The 12,637-nt window shown below is 36.4% G+C and overlaps 1 long non-coding RNA gene across 1 annotated transcript; it reads right to left on the bottom strand.

Annotated features, from left to right (window-relative positions):
* Positions 1 to 4,238: 4,238 nt before the first annotated feature.
* LOC124172214 lies at positions 4,239 to 10,297 on the bottom strand. Its single transcript, XR_006868083.1, has 2 exons — positions 10,187 to 10,297; positions 4,239 to 4,340 (listed from the first exon to the last, which is right to left on the bottom strand). It is a non-coding gene; the product is annotated as an uncharacterized LOC124172214 (long non-coding RNA).
* Positions 10,298 to 12,637: the final 2,340 nt, after the last annotated feature.

Below are 12,637 nucleotides of genomic sequence, written 5' to 3'. Positions count from 1 at the left end.
GTCTACGGCCTTGTCATCAGGTGAGCTGTTCAGCAAGAGTCAATGTTTCAATGGCTAGTCCAGCCATCGTCCTCCTCAGGGTATTGAGTGATGGACCAACAATTCATCTGCATGGTCAACAAAAGAGTGACACTATGTAGAGCTTTGACCCTCTGTACCTATCTCTACAAAGGATTTCCATTTGGACACATGCTTCAGCTCCTGAGTATGGCCTTCTAAATCAATGTCGTAGAACTATTTCTTCCGGTATAGATAACGACATACTTACGAAAGATAGAAAATTCTTTGAGCAGCTGGAAGGCATCCACATTGGATAGTCTAAACATCACTCCAGCCATGGCACATTTTTAATGGAGGATTTTGAGGAAAAGACAACCCAGAGACCCACAACAGCCTAAATACTGAAACCGCTGCATGAATGACACATTCATTGTTTGGCCAGATGGGCTGAAGGCCCACCAGTAAACCTCCATAACATGAATAGAAAAAACCACAAAATCAAGTTCACGATGGAGAAGAAGAAAAATGGATGTCTGCCGTTCCCTGAAATTCTAATACATCAAGAAGAAAGCTGATGCCAGGACAGGCGGGTATACCGTAAGCCCATTCATATAGATCTCTATGTGAATGGGCGGAGTCATCCAACAGGATGCTGAAAATTTAATTTAGCCTACCTTAACCAGAGCCAATGAAGAGAGCCTACCCAGTGTTTTGAAACACCTTCAAAAATCGTTTAGGCAACGAATACAGTGAAAATATTAGGCAAAGGCAAAATACAGTGAAAGGGACATCCATCCTGCTCTTAAGAAACCCTAAGTTCAACATATTACAAAATGTAGCCGAAGGTACCAAATGAACAGAGAAAAAATTTTGTTCATGTAGGTTGACATCCAACAGTTGCACCAGGGCCGTTTATGTTGGACGTAGGCAACCCGCGACACATCCCCTATTTTTACGCTATTTCAGCAATAAATGTCGTGATTTTAATGTTTTTTTCAGCCGATTCTGCACCAGTCATGTATGAAATAATCGAGGTAAGCAACATAGGTCGATTAATCACGTTTTATATACAATCGCCAGTATTAAAATGCAAAGGAACGTAAAAAACTTTCAAAATTACTTAATTAATTGTATATATTTAAATTTGGTGTACTCGTAGGGCATGAAACGTTTGTCTTGGAACACAGCCTAGGACTTTTAGATGAATGAATTTCTGAGACAGGACATTCATCAAATTATAGTATAACAAAAAATGAGATAATATATATACCCATAATAAAAGCATTGTGAGCAAAAACAAATGTGTAACAACTGAGAGCAAATGGCATGCAATGAGCATAGTCACGTAAAACATGTAAATTAAAAGTGAAAAAAGCTTTGGTAGCCTATCCTGAACTTGTTGAAAAAATTTTGTATTTTTCCCCCAAAAAATAAGTTTTGATGTTGTACAGTGTCTTGTTTCATAAGTAATTATATCTTATGTTAATTGATACTAAATTTAAATTATTTCCACCATAGATCAATTTCATGAGAGATGAATCATATTTTTTTTAGATTTCAAATTTTTGTTACTCATTAACATGTAAAATTTTTATTCATGAACAATAAAAACTATTTTGAAATCATTGATTTTGTATAAATTTGCACTATTTGAAAAAAAATGATGATTTTTACGCTAGCAGGTTGGCCCACTTGAGCAAAAAGAAAAAAATTAACAAGGAGGGTTCATTGGGCCCTGCTTGCCTGGTTACGTTAGAAATTTCAGGTGCCCGGATAACAGTTAAAGTGCCTTCAATTCTAAAATTATTTCATTCAACTGTTTTTTTTAACTATACCTAATATTATTATCCTTTAACCTAACAAAACCAATCATGTAGAAAATTATGTATCAGGTGTGAAACCAAGTTCCTGCTGTCTATCAATAGATGGCTGTGGGAGTGATTGCTGCTGGATTTCGACAACCATGATGAGTTAGTCTCCGCAATATATACTTATTCTTGGGAGATAATTTGTCAGTTTGCCCCAATTAACCGGTGATCACAGGAAGAGTTGAATATATTCTTTTAATCAAAGAAAATAGCAGCTGAAGTGCATGACAGCTCCAAAAATTAGACTTCACTTAAGTCTAATCTTTATTGTGGTGCAGTAGCTAAGCTTGAGCTTTAAGTCAACTTCAGCACCATGATTGTCTACATCTGGAAATAGTTATGTTGACAGATGAAGATCTACGAGAGCAATTAAGTGATTCTGTGATCCAAAGCCATGGATACTTGAAGTAAACTTCCAAGCTCTGCAAATTAACCATTTTGGACTTAGAAGGTCAAAAGAAAAGACTCATTTCAGTCCCTGAGCAAACGCTATTTGGTGAGAGGTGATGGAGCCAGAGGAATTTAGAATTACTAAGCTTGACTTCATGGAATGACATATTCATAACGTACTCATAATCGAAAACACTTAGTCAAGTCCACTCCTTTATTAAAACCATTGGTGTTAAATTTTAACTTGCCATTCCTCCCACGTCTAATGAAATTGCCATGTCCGCAAACTTGGTGATTAAAAAGAGTTCACTGATTTTGTTTTATTCAGAAGACTGAAAGGAAACTCTTTCAGTACTTATCAGAGGATGAATAAATAAGGATATTTGCAATGAATTTAGTGAAATCGTATAATTACAGCTGTACATTGAACTTACAACTGGTGTCAGAGGAAAATCAGCTCTGTGTCCTTCAAGCAAATCATAAACTTGCTTCAAGTGTTATTGTGAGTTTTTAATTTTTAGGAATTACAGCAAGGAGATCTTTTTTATTGTTAAGCATTTTAGAAGAGTCATATGATCAACATTAGAACCCTGATAACTTCAATCTCGATATCTAGACACTCCAGGGAAAATCAGCAAGCCTGACAAATTTTTTCCTCACAGCCATAACGAATTTTTGCGGGGCCTTCAGGCCCCATGGAGTTGGCACCACTGTGATCTTTCTTAGTTCAACAGTCACTCAAATGATTAGGATAGTGGGATACCTTTTTTCTTATTTACTGTTAGGTATGCTCTCATATGGAACAAAATGGCCACAACTGATGAATAACGTGAAAATTACAGCATATTATAGGTGTATAAGAAAAAAATATGGGTAAAACATTTATCGCTGAAAATTCCATTCCATGTTCATAGTCACGGCTGCATTAATGGTCTCTAGTTGTCTTGGTATGATTTGCGGAGGTAGTTTGCTGTCCCGGGGGTGTATCCTTGGTATGATAAATGGAAGTTTTAAGATACAAAGAGTTTCACAACATAGAGGTTCGCCTATTTATTTACATGTAAATCTGATGGGACTATAGGGGTGGTATAAAGTATGGAGGTTTACGATGTAAAGAGGTTCACCACCAACAGGTTTTACTGTATATTGAAACACTGCAAAAAGATTCCCTGACACAAAGCGTCACCCGCATCAATTTAATTAACTGCGATTAGAAAACAGAAGCAAGAGGAAGGGGAAAATGGTGTAAGTGCAAAAGAGGAGAGTGGCAATGTAGGGAAAGGAGCAGAATCTATCAGCCTTCCTAAAATCTAAGATTTGGAGAGGATAAAATGAGGGGTAAACATCCGACGTAGCACTTGTCAACAAATTAATGCTGCCTTCAAGGCAGAGCAATCCATGAATGGGATCTATAAAGTTTGGGTTTCCAGTATGTCTTGTCTTGAGGTTGTTAATGCAACACTTTTTTCATTGAAGGCAGGGATGTTTCTACACTCTGAATATTGGTCCACTCCTGCTCTGACTATTAGGCTTTCCATCTATCAACTAGAGTGAGACAAAAATTTGGAATCCTAATCATTTAAATTAATTAGCAAGGCCATGTCATCAAAGGGTCTGAGGGCAGTGTTTGCCCTCAGAAGCTACTGACATGCAGATGATGAATTGAGATTTATCGATGATTCACTAAAATACCAGTATCAAAGAAAAAATATTTCAATAGACTTATATTTGAACAGAAAGCAATAGGAATTCATTTCTCCTCCAACAATATAGAACTTAGATTGATGCTAGGCAGAACTTAGTGCCCAAATTTCTTTCAAACTGTTATATATTTTGAATTGTAATTTAATTCATTATATTGTTTCTGAAATGAACACCTGAGTAATATAAGAGTCCTATTGCATAAATGTCATTTCTCTTACCCCCAACAAAAAAGTGCTTCTCATGATGCCATAAAGGAAGTCTCTTTTTCGGGAATTCACTGGTTCAGTGGTGATCACTTGGTCTTCCCATGAAGATGTACACTGGTTCTCAGCCGATTTTATGACTATTACCAATAATTCCCTCAGTGATGGCCATGAACTGTTTCAAAAAGATAAAAAGATATTTACAACAGTCAAATAAATGCAGGCAGCAGAATAAGGACATATTAGGAAAATTATGAGGGTCGTAATATAACAGTTCATATTATCAGAGTCTAATCTAGAGTCCATCATTGTTCCATATGGAAACATGTTCAATTAGCAAGAAGGACAGTGGAAGACTGAAGGTGTTCAAGTTGTGAGAGTGGAGAAGAATCAAGATGGTAAGTGGATGAAGAGGAGAAATGAAGTGCTGGAGATGGTGGGTGAGGAGAGGTAACTTCTACAGGAGATACAGGCAAGAAGGAAGGTATGGATGGAAAAAGTACTGAATGAGGACAGAATGTTGAAAACAGTTTCACGGATGGAAGAATGTTGGGCAATATGGGGAGAGAAAGGACGAAAAGAGGATATTTAGTTAACTGCATGAACTTTCCAGTGGAAAAAAAGACATGTTTTCATCACGCACCAGAGAATTCTTTAGTTTTTTTTCTTTAAAATGGGAGACGGTGTTTTTCATGTTGATTTTTAACGTCTTAAACGTAAGGCGTTCGACATATATGGTCTGGCATGCTCACGTGGGGCTTCCATTGACATAGTCAACTCCAACTCCATCATTCCAAAGATAGGTTTCCCGTATATATCCCATCGGCTAATATTTTCAAGACAAAGTATTTCTCTTCTTTAACATCCTACAATGGAGTGAGTACTGAGCAGGGAAGGGATGTTGAAAACAGTTTTATAGGGTTAAATGTCGAGTGAACAAGATAGAGAAAGGAAGTGAAAAGGGTTTCTTAAGCCTTATTTGAAATGTGAAGGGAGGAGAGCCAACCAGAATACTTCCCAAGGCCGTTTTACATGGGGCACATCATAGCACAGGTCAGCACTGCATACATATCTCAATCTTGCGTGCAATAATTATTGAGCAGAAGAATGCAATATTGCTTTACACGGTACTCATAACCACATTCATTCAAATAAATGATGGTTACCCAAGTAACATTGACCGTTGGGCCTCGGTTGGGGAACCGTAGTCACGGTTGGCTCATTGTGGGTGGATATGCCTACCAAATTCCGCTGTTGGCCCAACGCAGATATTGTTCGTCGGCCCAACGAAACGATTTATGCTGTTGGCCCAACGGAAATCCCCAACGATGGCCCTACGAAATGGATTATCATTGGGCCACCGTTGGGACATCATACATTTCCTCAATTTCCGCCATGAGAGCTGCAAACAAAATTCCGACAAGATCTTTAACGTAGAGATGGGCGAAATTCCATTGTAATCGATTTATCGTATCAAATGGTTATCGGATCAGTAGCATCTATTCATTAAAAAATAGGGATGGCATAATCGCTTGCTTTGACAGTCAGTGCTACCGACTATGTGCAGGCAGAATAATTATTTTAAGTTAATTTTTTAAGAATACATTATAAGATAATTTTTGGAAATTATGTATAACTCTTTTTTAAGTAATGGTCTGCTAATTTTCTGGTGTTTTCAGCATGGTATTTGACATAAATGGTTCCAAGAAGCGGAGGCTTCTTTAATGCGACTTGTTAGTATATATATCCCGGAGGGCACACGAAAAATTGTAGACTTATAAGATCTGTCTGCTTCGAGTCTAACTTAACCGATGGAAGTTCGATATGGGCCGTGAATAAGCACGATGTATACCTAGATTGCATACGTTGCAGGATACGGTTCACATGTTTCCCTAGCAACCTAACAACCAAGACTTGTTTGGTTGTTAGGGCTTTGTCTTTGTGATAGCAGTTAAATAAAATAAGTCGAGTGCTTCTAACAAAAATAAGGCATTGACCTCATTTGGTAAGTCTTACAAAACTGGCATTCCTAAAATCATGTTACCTTAAACAGATCGTTTCGTGGAATTTTAAACTTTTCATCATTAATTTAGATAGATCGATACGTATATTTTTTCAGATTGTGGCATATCTAGTATAAGTGGAAGTTTTAATGAAAACAGTGTTTCAATGGACAACGTGAGTGATTTAGTCATCTCTGAAGAGAATGAGATTGAATTTGTAGGAGTAAACCTAAATAACAACTGCACAATTATTATTTTATGGAAAATACATCAACTATTATACTCAATCAGTGTTTCTGCGATTCCTATTAATATCCCTAAATCTTGCACTTATTAATCCAATTAAGTAAAATGGACTAAACTTAACAATTTCGTTACCGAAGACCAGAGAATAGGAATTGTGAAGGCAATTGAATCAAATAACTCAGGGGTACATCTTGCAGTGTGACATGTTTGAAATCAAGGAGGATTTCTTTGAATTACCTCTTACTTAATTGTTAGAAGTGGTACCATTGATATATTTGTTGTAAAAAAATTAGTACCTGGATGCAAATTGCAGTCCACCCAGATTTTATCTAAGTTTGTTTTGTTGCCCTACAAAGAAGATGGACAGTTTTTGTGTGTGCCATATTGTAATATGGAAAGGTGCTGTTGAAATTTTCCTAATTTTGTCCTAATAAAAATTGTCCTAATTTGTGAAAATAAAAGTTGGGTACCTTCTGAACTGATATTGATTTTTTGTTTTCCACTTTTAACCACTGTAACCTTGCTTTGTCCTATAGCATTTATTGTTAATGTATTTAATTTCATTTTGATTTATAGGGAGTTAAAGGTAAAGATTCTATCTACCGGTATCATATCAAGTGAGAAGGTTAATTAATTTAACTCTCATTCTATAAAAATGAGAAATGCCAGTAAAATATAGCTTTTGTTGGGAAACGGATGGCAGAATTTAAAAGGGCCAACGGTGTATCGTTGGAGAGGGGTTGGCCTCTAGTTGGGAATACTAAGGCCCGACTGTAATGCTCTGTTGGCCCATCGTTGGGGAATTGTTGGTTGGGATACGGTTGGCGAGGTGGCCAAATCATACCATGGGCCAACCGCTGTGTCCCACCATCTGCCAACAGAGGGCCAACCAAAAATGTTACTTGGGTAGCCAGCTTGAAAGCCTCATTTGGATACAAAAATCAATGGTTACTAAAATCAAGCCTAGAAATACTTTTTTATCCACAACAATGAAAAGAAGCAACAAAACAGATCATGATTAAAAAATTGCTGTGTTAGAACTGAAACCTGTGATAAAATAAATGATAAATAAATAAACAGTGTCAAAGAAAATAAAAGAAACACTTTGAAAACATGTAGAACCATTACCAGTGAGAAGGTGCAAGAGCTATCAAATTTAAATGCCCGTAGAAACGGTTCATTTATTAGTATTCAGGCGATCCAGATGGAATTACAAAAGAGTGCCTATCAATACTCAAGAAGCATGCTCACTAATACAAAATAATCAAAGTACTGCAGGGACAAGTTTGTAATTGGTTAGCACGCCTGACTGGAAATCGGGATATCCAGGTTCGAATCCCGGTTAAGTCAAATATTTTTCATGGCGAACTTCATCCTTTGGAGTATAAAACAAAATTATCATGTACATACAAAGTAGTTATCATGTGTGTGTGTCAATCAATCTCAATCAATATTTATCAATTATCATGTGAGTTATCAATCTCCAAAAAATCAGCACTAAAAAAAGTGTAATGAAGAAATGGAAACAGGCACTTCATGATAGAAGATAAAAGGAGTTTCTATCAGAACTGAAAAAGCATTCTCACTAGTACAAAAGTATCACAAAGATTCAGATCAGTCGTCATGATTAACCCCTAACAATCATCACTTAAATTATCATTATCAACAAAGGAAAATAGGCACATCATGACGGCATTTAAAAAGTGTATATCTGCACTGAAAAGGCAAGTTCAATGACAAAAAATGACCATGCAGATTAAAAGCCAATTTCATGAGCATCCCCCAAAAATCTGCACCAAAAGAAGCATTATAAACAAATCCAAAAGTGCACTCCATGATGACAATTAAAAAGAGCCTCTATTGGCACTTGGAAATGCAAATTCACAAGCACAAACTGATCGGACAACTTCAAAGCAAATACCATGAGCAACCCCTCATAATCAGCACTCGGAGACGTATTATGAACATAATATGGCAATAGCACATCATGAATGACATTAATAAGAGATGTCTATCACCACTCCAAAAGGAAATTCACAAGCCCAAACAGTTTGAGACAGCTACATAGAAAATGTCATGAGCATTCCTTAATACTCAGGGTAAAGAAGCAACACGCACAAATCTAAGCAGGTAGTATGTGATAGTGATTGAATAGATCAACCCTCAGTACTCGAAAAGCATCTTCACAAGCACAAAACAAACAGTGAGCTTTAATGAGAATCCCCCAAAAATCAGACGTAAAAGAAGCATAATGAGCAAATGGAGATAGCCACTTCAAGATGGCAAGTACAGCAAACATCTATCTCCTCTCATAAAAGAAATTTCACAGGCAAACATTTACGTAAATTCACAAGCACAAAAGAATCAGGCAGTATGGAATCATTTGTCCTGAGGATTACCCAAAACCCACAATTAAGGATGCATTATGAATAGTTAAAATTAGGTACTTCACGATGGAAAATAGTAAGAGTCGATCAGCACTCAAAATGCAGGTTCACTAGCACTAAATGATAATGCAGAGTCAGGGCAGTAGTTATTATTAACACTCAATAATCAGCTCTAAAAGAAGCATTGTGACCGAATGAAAATAGGGTCTTCATGATGACATTCAAAGAGAGTGTCTTTCGGAACTCCAAAAACGAAGTAATCAGCTCAAAAAAATAATCAGGCAGCTTCAAAGTAATTCTCATGAGCATCTCCCGATACTCAGCACAGAAAGAAGTATGTATTAAGGACGAATGTAAACAGCCAACGGTAATTAATAAGAGCGTCCATCGGCACTCAAATAACTTGCCAAGAGTTTACAGTAATCCCAATGTATGAAGCATAGAATCAGTCAACAATGATAAGCCGACTTCAGTACTAAGTTATCCTTAACCGGTATTCCAGTCAGTAAATCCTCAAGATTCAAACAAAATAAACGCACCAAACCGATACCAACGCTCAAAACAAGGTTGGCAAAATATATCTTCTCTTTTTAATATAACATCCCAGAATATAACTCATTTTTTCACAAACCTCGAAGCTATAAACGGAGGAGTAATAACTAAACAACTCCTTAAAGATTTTTCTACTTAGTTTTTATTCAATTTTATTTGCCAAAAGATAGCGGTTTTTTGCCATAAATTCACAACAATTTGATGTTTTCGTAATGTTTCTAACATCGCGAGAGTGAAAGTATAAGTGAAAATATTTCCGCAACACTTGACTGTGAGAAGAATGTGATACTGGAAACGTTATGAAAGGAAATTAATACCAATGATTTATACCATTTACATGATATTAAGTCACAAAAGATAAATGGATGGTAACATTTTGTAAATACTGGCGAACATTTAGAAAACACAATCTCATTACGAAAGGGCCACACATCACAGAAATGTAAATAACATTCCCAAAAACATAGTCTTGGTACACAAACGAGAAATTTATTTTGATACACGAGAAACAAAATGCATGATGGAGGTGCTGATATGAAAATATTCATTTTACGACAACCAATCATCACAAAAACACTCGCCAATTGCACAGTATTCAGCTCCGCCATAAATATGGATAAGATACACGAATACGAATTCAGTGACAAGGATATGAGATATAAGACTATCTAATAATATCTCCAAATCACAACAATGAACGACGGTTTCAGTACCAGCTCAAGATCTATTATGCGAACACGCAGTACATCTTAAGTTATTTGTTTAATAACAGCAACAACGCATTAACAGAATTAAGTTGACTCATAACATTTTTACCAACAAAAACTACTAACCTCAACTTGTCGGAAGTCCTTTACCAAAACGAAATCCACAAGTAATGTCTAATAATGAGACCAATCTTTACCGTACAAAAAATACAGTATGTTATTCCCTTGGATAAACACAGCTTCTCACATGTGCTCATGCTCATGAACTAATCGAGCTATCGCTCGAGTCGACTCAAAATCGAGTCGAAATGCAAGTGCGCCAGGACATCGACTGATCGATATGAAAAGCCGCGCGGCGGTCGTTACGGATTGGACATACATTGATTCGTCATATGTTGATGTTCATATCCAGGTCATCTTCCTTCACTTTAAAAAATCCCTTATTAATTTTTCAGATGTACTAAAATTTAATCTTGGTATAAAGCGAAACGTTTTCGAATTGAAGCATACGTAAAAATTTCCTCAATAAAAAAAGGAGTCTTGGTGCCAACTTTCGTCTAGTTCCTTCCAAATCTGCGGTTATCTCCACAATTAGGGATGCATTTTTTAATCTTCCGTTTATAAATCCAAGACATAGCCAGTTGCAAGGACCAGAACCTGTGCATTTCACGAACACTGTATATTTAAATTATTTATGTTTCTTGATCAAATCTATTGTATCTAGTTAACCTAAGTTTTTTTATAAAAATCATTAACGTTTGACTTTAAATCGGAGTCTTTTCCTTGTGTTTAATTGAGCAGGGCCGTTTTCCAGGCTTCATAAAATTTAAATTTCATGTAATCAACAAAGTAACCTATATAATTTTTTCACAAAAATTACCATCACAGCCCCTATATGACTTATTCTACATCCAAGGGTGTACCCAGGACCATAACTTTGGGGGGGGGGGGGAAGCCAAGTTGTGACATTTTAGCATGGAAAAGGAGAATGGCACAAACATTCTAAGAAAATTATAACAGCGTTTTATTAGTTTATGAGGTTATTTAAAAAATAGTTTTATTTTAGTTACTTATCTTATAAATACTAATAAATATTGTATTTTGTGGGTTAAAGGAAAATTTGTTAAATACTTTCGTTTCAATTCAGTACAGAAGACATCTGCGACTTTTGCTTCTAGGGGGAAGGGCAGCTGCCCCCCTGCCCCTTGCTGGGTACGCCTAAGAATTGAAGTATGAGTCTATATTGGCGTGGCTTCCTTTGTAGTTGCATATAAATGAAAATGGGATTAGTTGAAATTGATGGTGGATTTCATTATTTTGCATGAAGAATATTTCATAAATTTTTTATTCAATGTTCTTCATAGATTGGTGGAAAATCAAGCTACAGAAAGCAGTGGCGTGGCCAGGAATTTCGTTCGGGTAGGGGGGGTCCAAAAGCAGGGGAAATTTTTCAAAAAACAGAGTACTAAGTAATGGGTTTAAAGCTAAATTTAACACTTTTATTAATCGAGAAAACCTCAATTGTTTAAGAAATATTTAGTATATTCATGATTTTCAATGTTTTGTTTCCATTTATGAAGTAAAATAATTAAGATTATATATTTCAGGAGAGGACATGAGCCAACGGCTCCCCCCCTATCCCCGCTGGCTACGCCACTGGCATAAAGAAAGCCAACATGGCTCATGCGATGTGAATGGTGCAGTGAATAAAAAGAAAAATCACAGAGCATCGGGCGTATTTACGCTGTTGAGGTCATTTACTAATTGCGTCAATGCCATCTGACTGTGACTTCTTATGCCTCATCGTTTCTTTCATTAGTTCTAGTTTTATTTTTCCAGCAATTAGCAGAGGCAGAGGGAGTACTCACCCTGAAGTTATTCCTCCACGAACTTCTTCTCAGTTCAGCGTCCGATTGAAAACAAATCTTTTTGAAGTCACTGAACTCCATGAGCTTTCTAAAACATATCGGACACATTGTGAAGGGTAGACCATCTCCCACAGCAACCTGAGATAGCATTCTACACGGAAGACGTCAATAAAATTCGTACTTACCTCGCAAAATATGTTTAAATCACGTTATAAACTTGGAACAATGATAAAGATATTCGATAACATTTAACTTGCCACAAACTTGTAAACCGAGTAAATCATGTAGGGCATCCCTAACAGTTGTGTCGCTTGCTACATTCGAAAAGAATACATATATTGTAATAACCCCTATGAAAATATTGTATAAAACTGTTTCAAATTTTTATACATTGCCAAGGCAATGTATTAGAATGCATAAAAATTTGAAACAGTTTTATACAATTTTTTCATAGGGGAATTTTCATTATTCCTCATACAACGTCTGCACAGGAGAACCTCAGAATTCCTTTCCGAGTAATCCGAGGTAGACTTGGAGGTACGACTCATATTTTAATTTCAGCAACTCGTTCAATCGTCAACAAAATCAATAACACAGCAACGACATAGACCTAAAACCTCAAAAACGAAAGTACACAAACGTCGATGATTAATGAAAACGAAATGAATGTGGAACGCTCACAGTAAAATTCGAACACATTTGACAATTT

The sequence above is a fragment of the Ischnura elegans genome (genome assembly GCF_921293095.1).
Source record: "Ischnura elegans chromosome 13 unlocalized genomic scaffold, ioIscEleg1.1 SUPER_13_unloc_1, whole genome shotgun sequence".
Lineage (NCBI taxonomy): Eukaryota > Metazoa > Arthropoda > Insecta > Odonata > Coenagrionidae > Ischnura > Ischnura elegans.
Note: the sequence above shows the minus strand (reverse complement) of the source record. Positions and strands in the feature narration are given on the sequence as shown.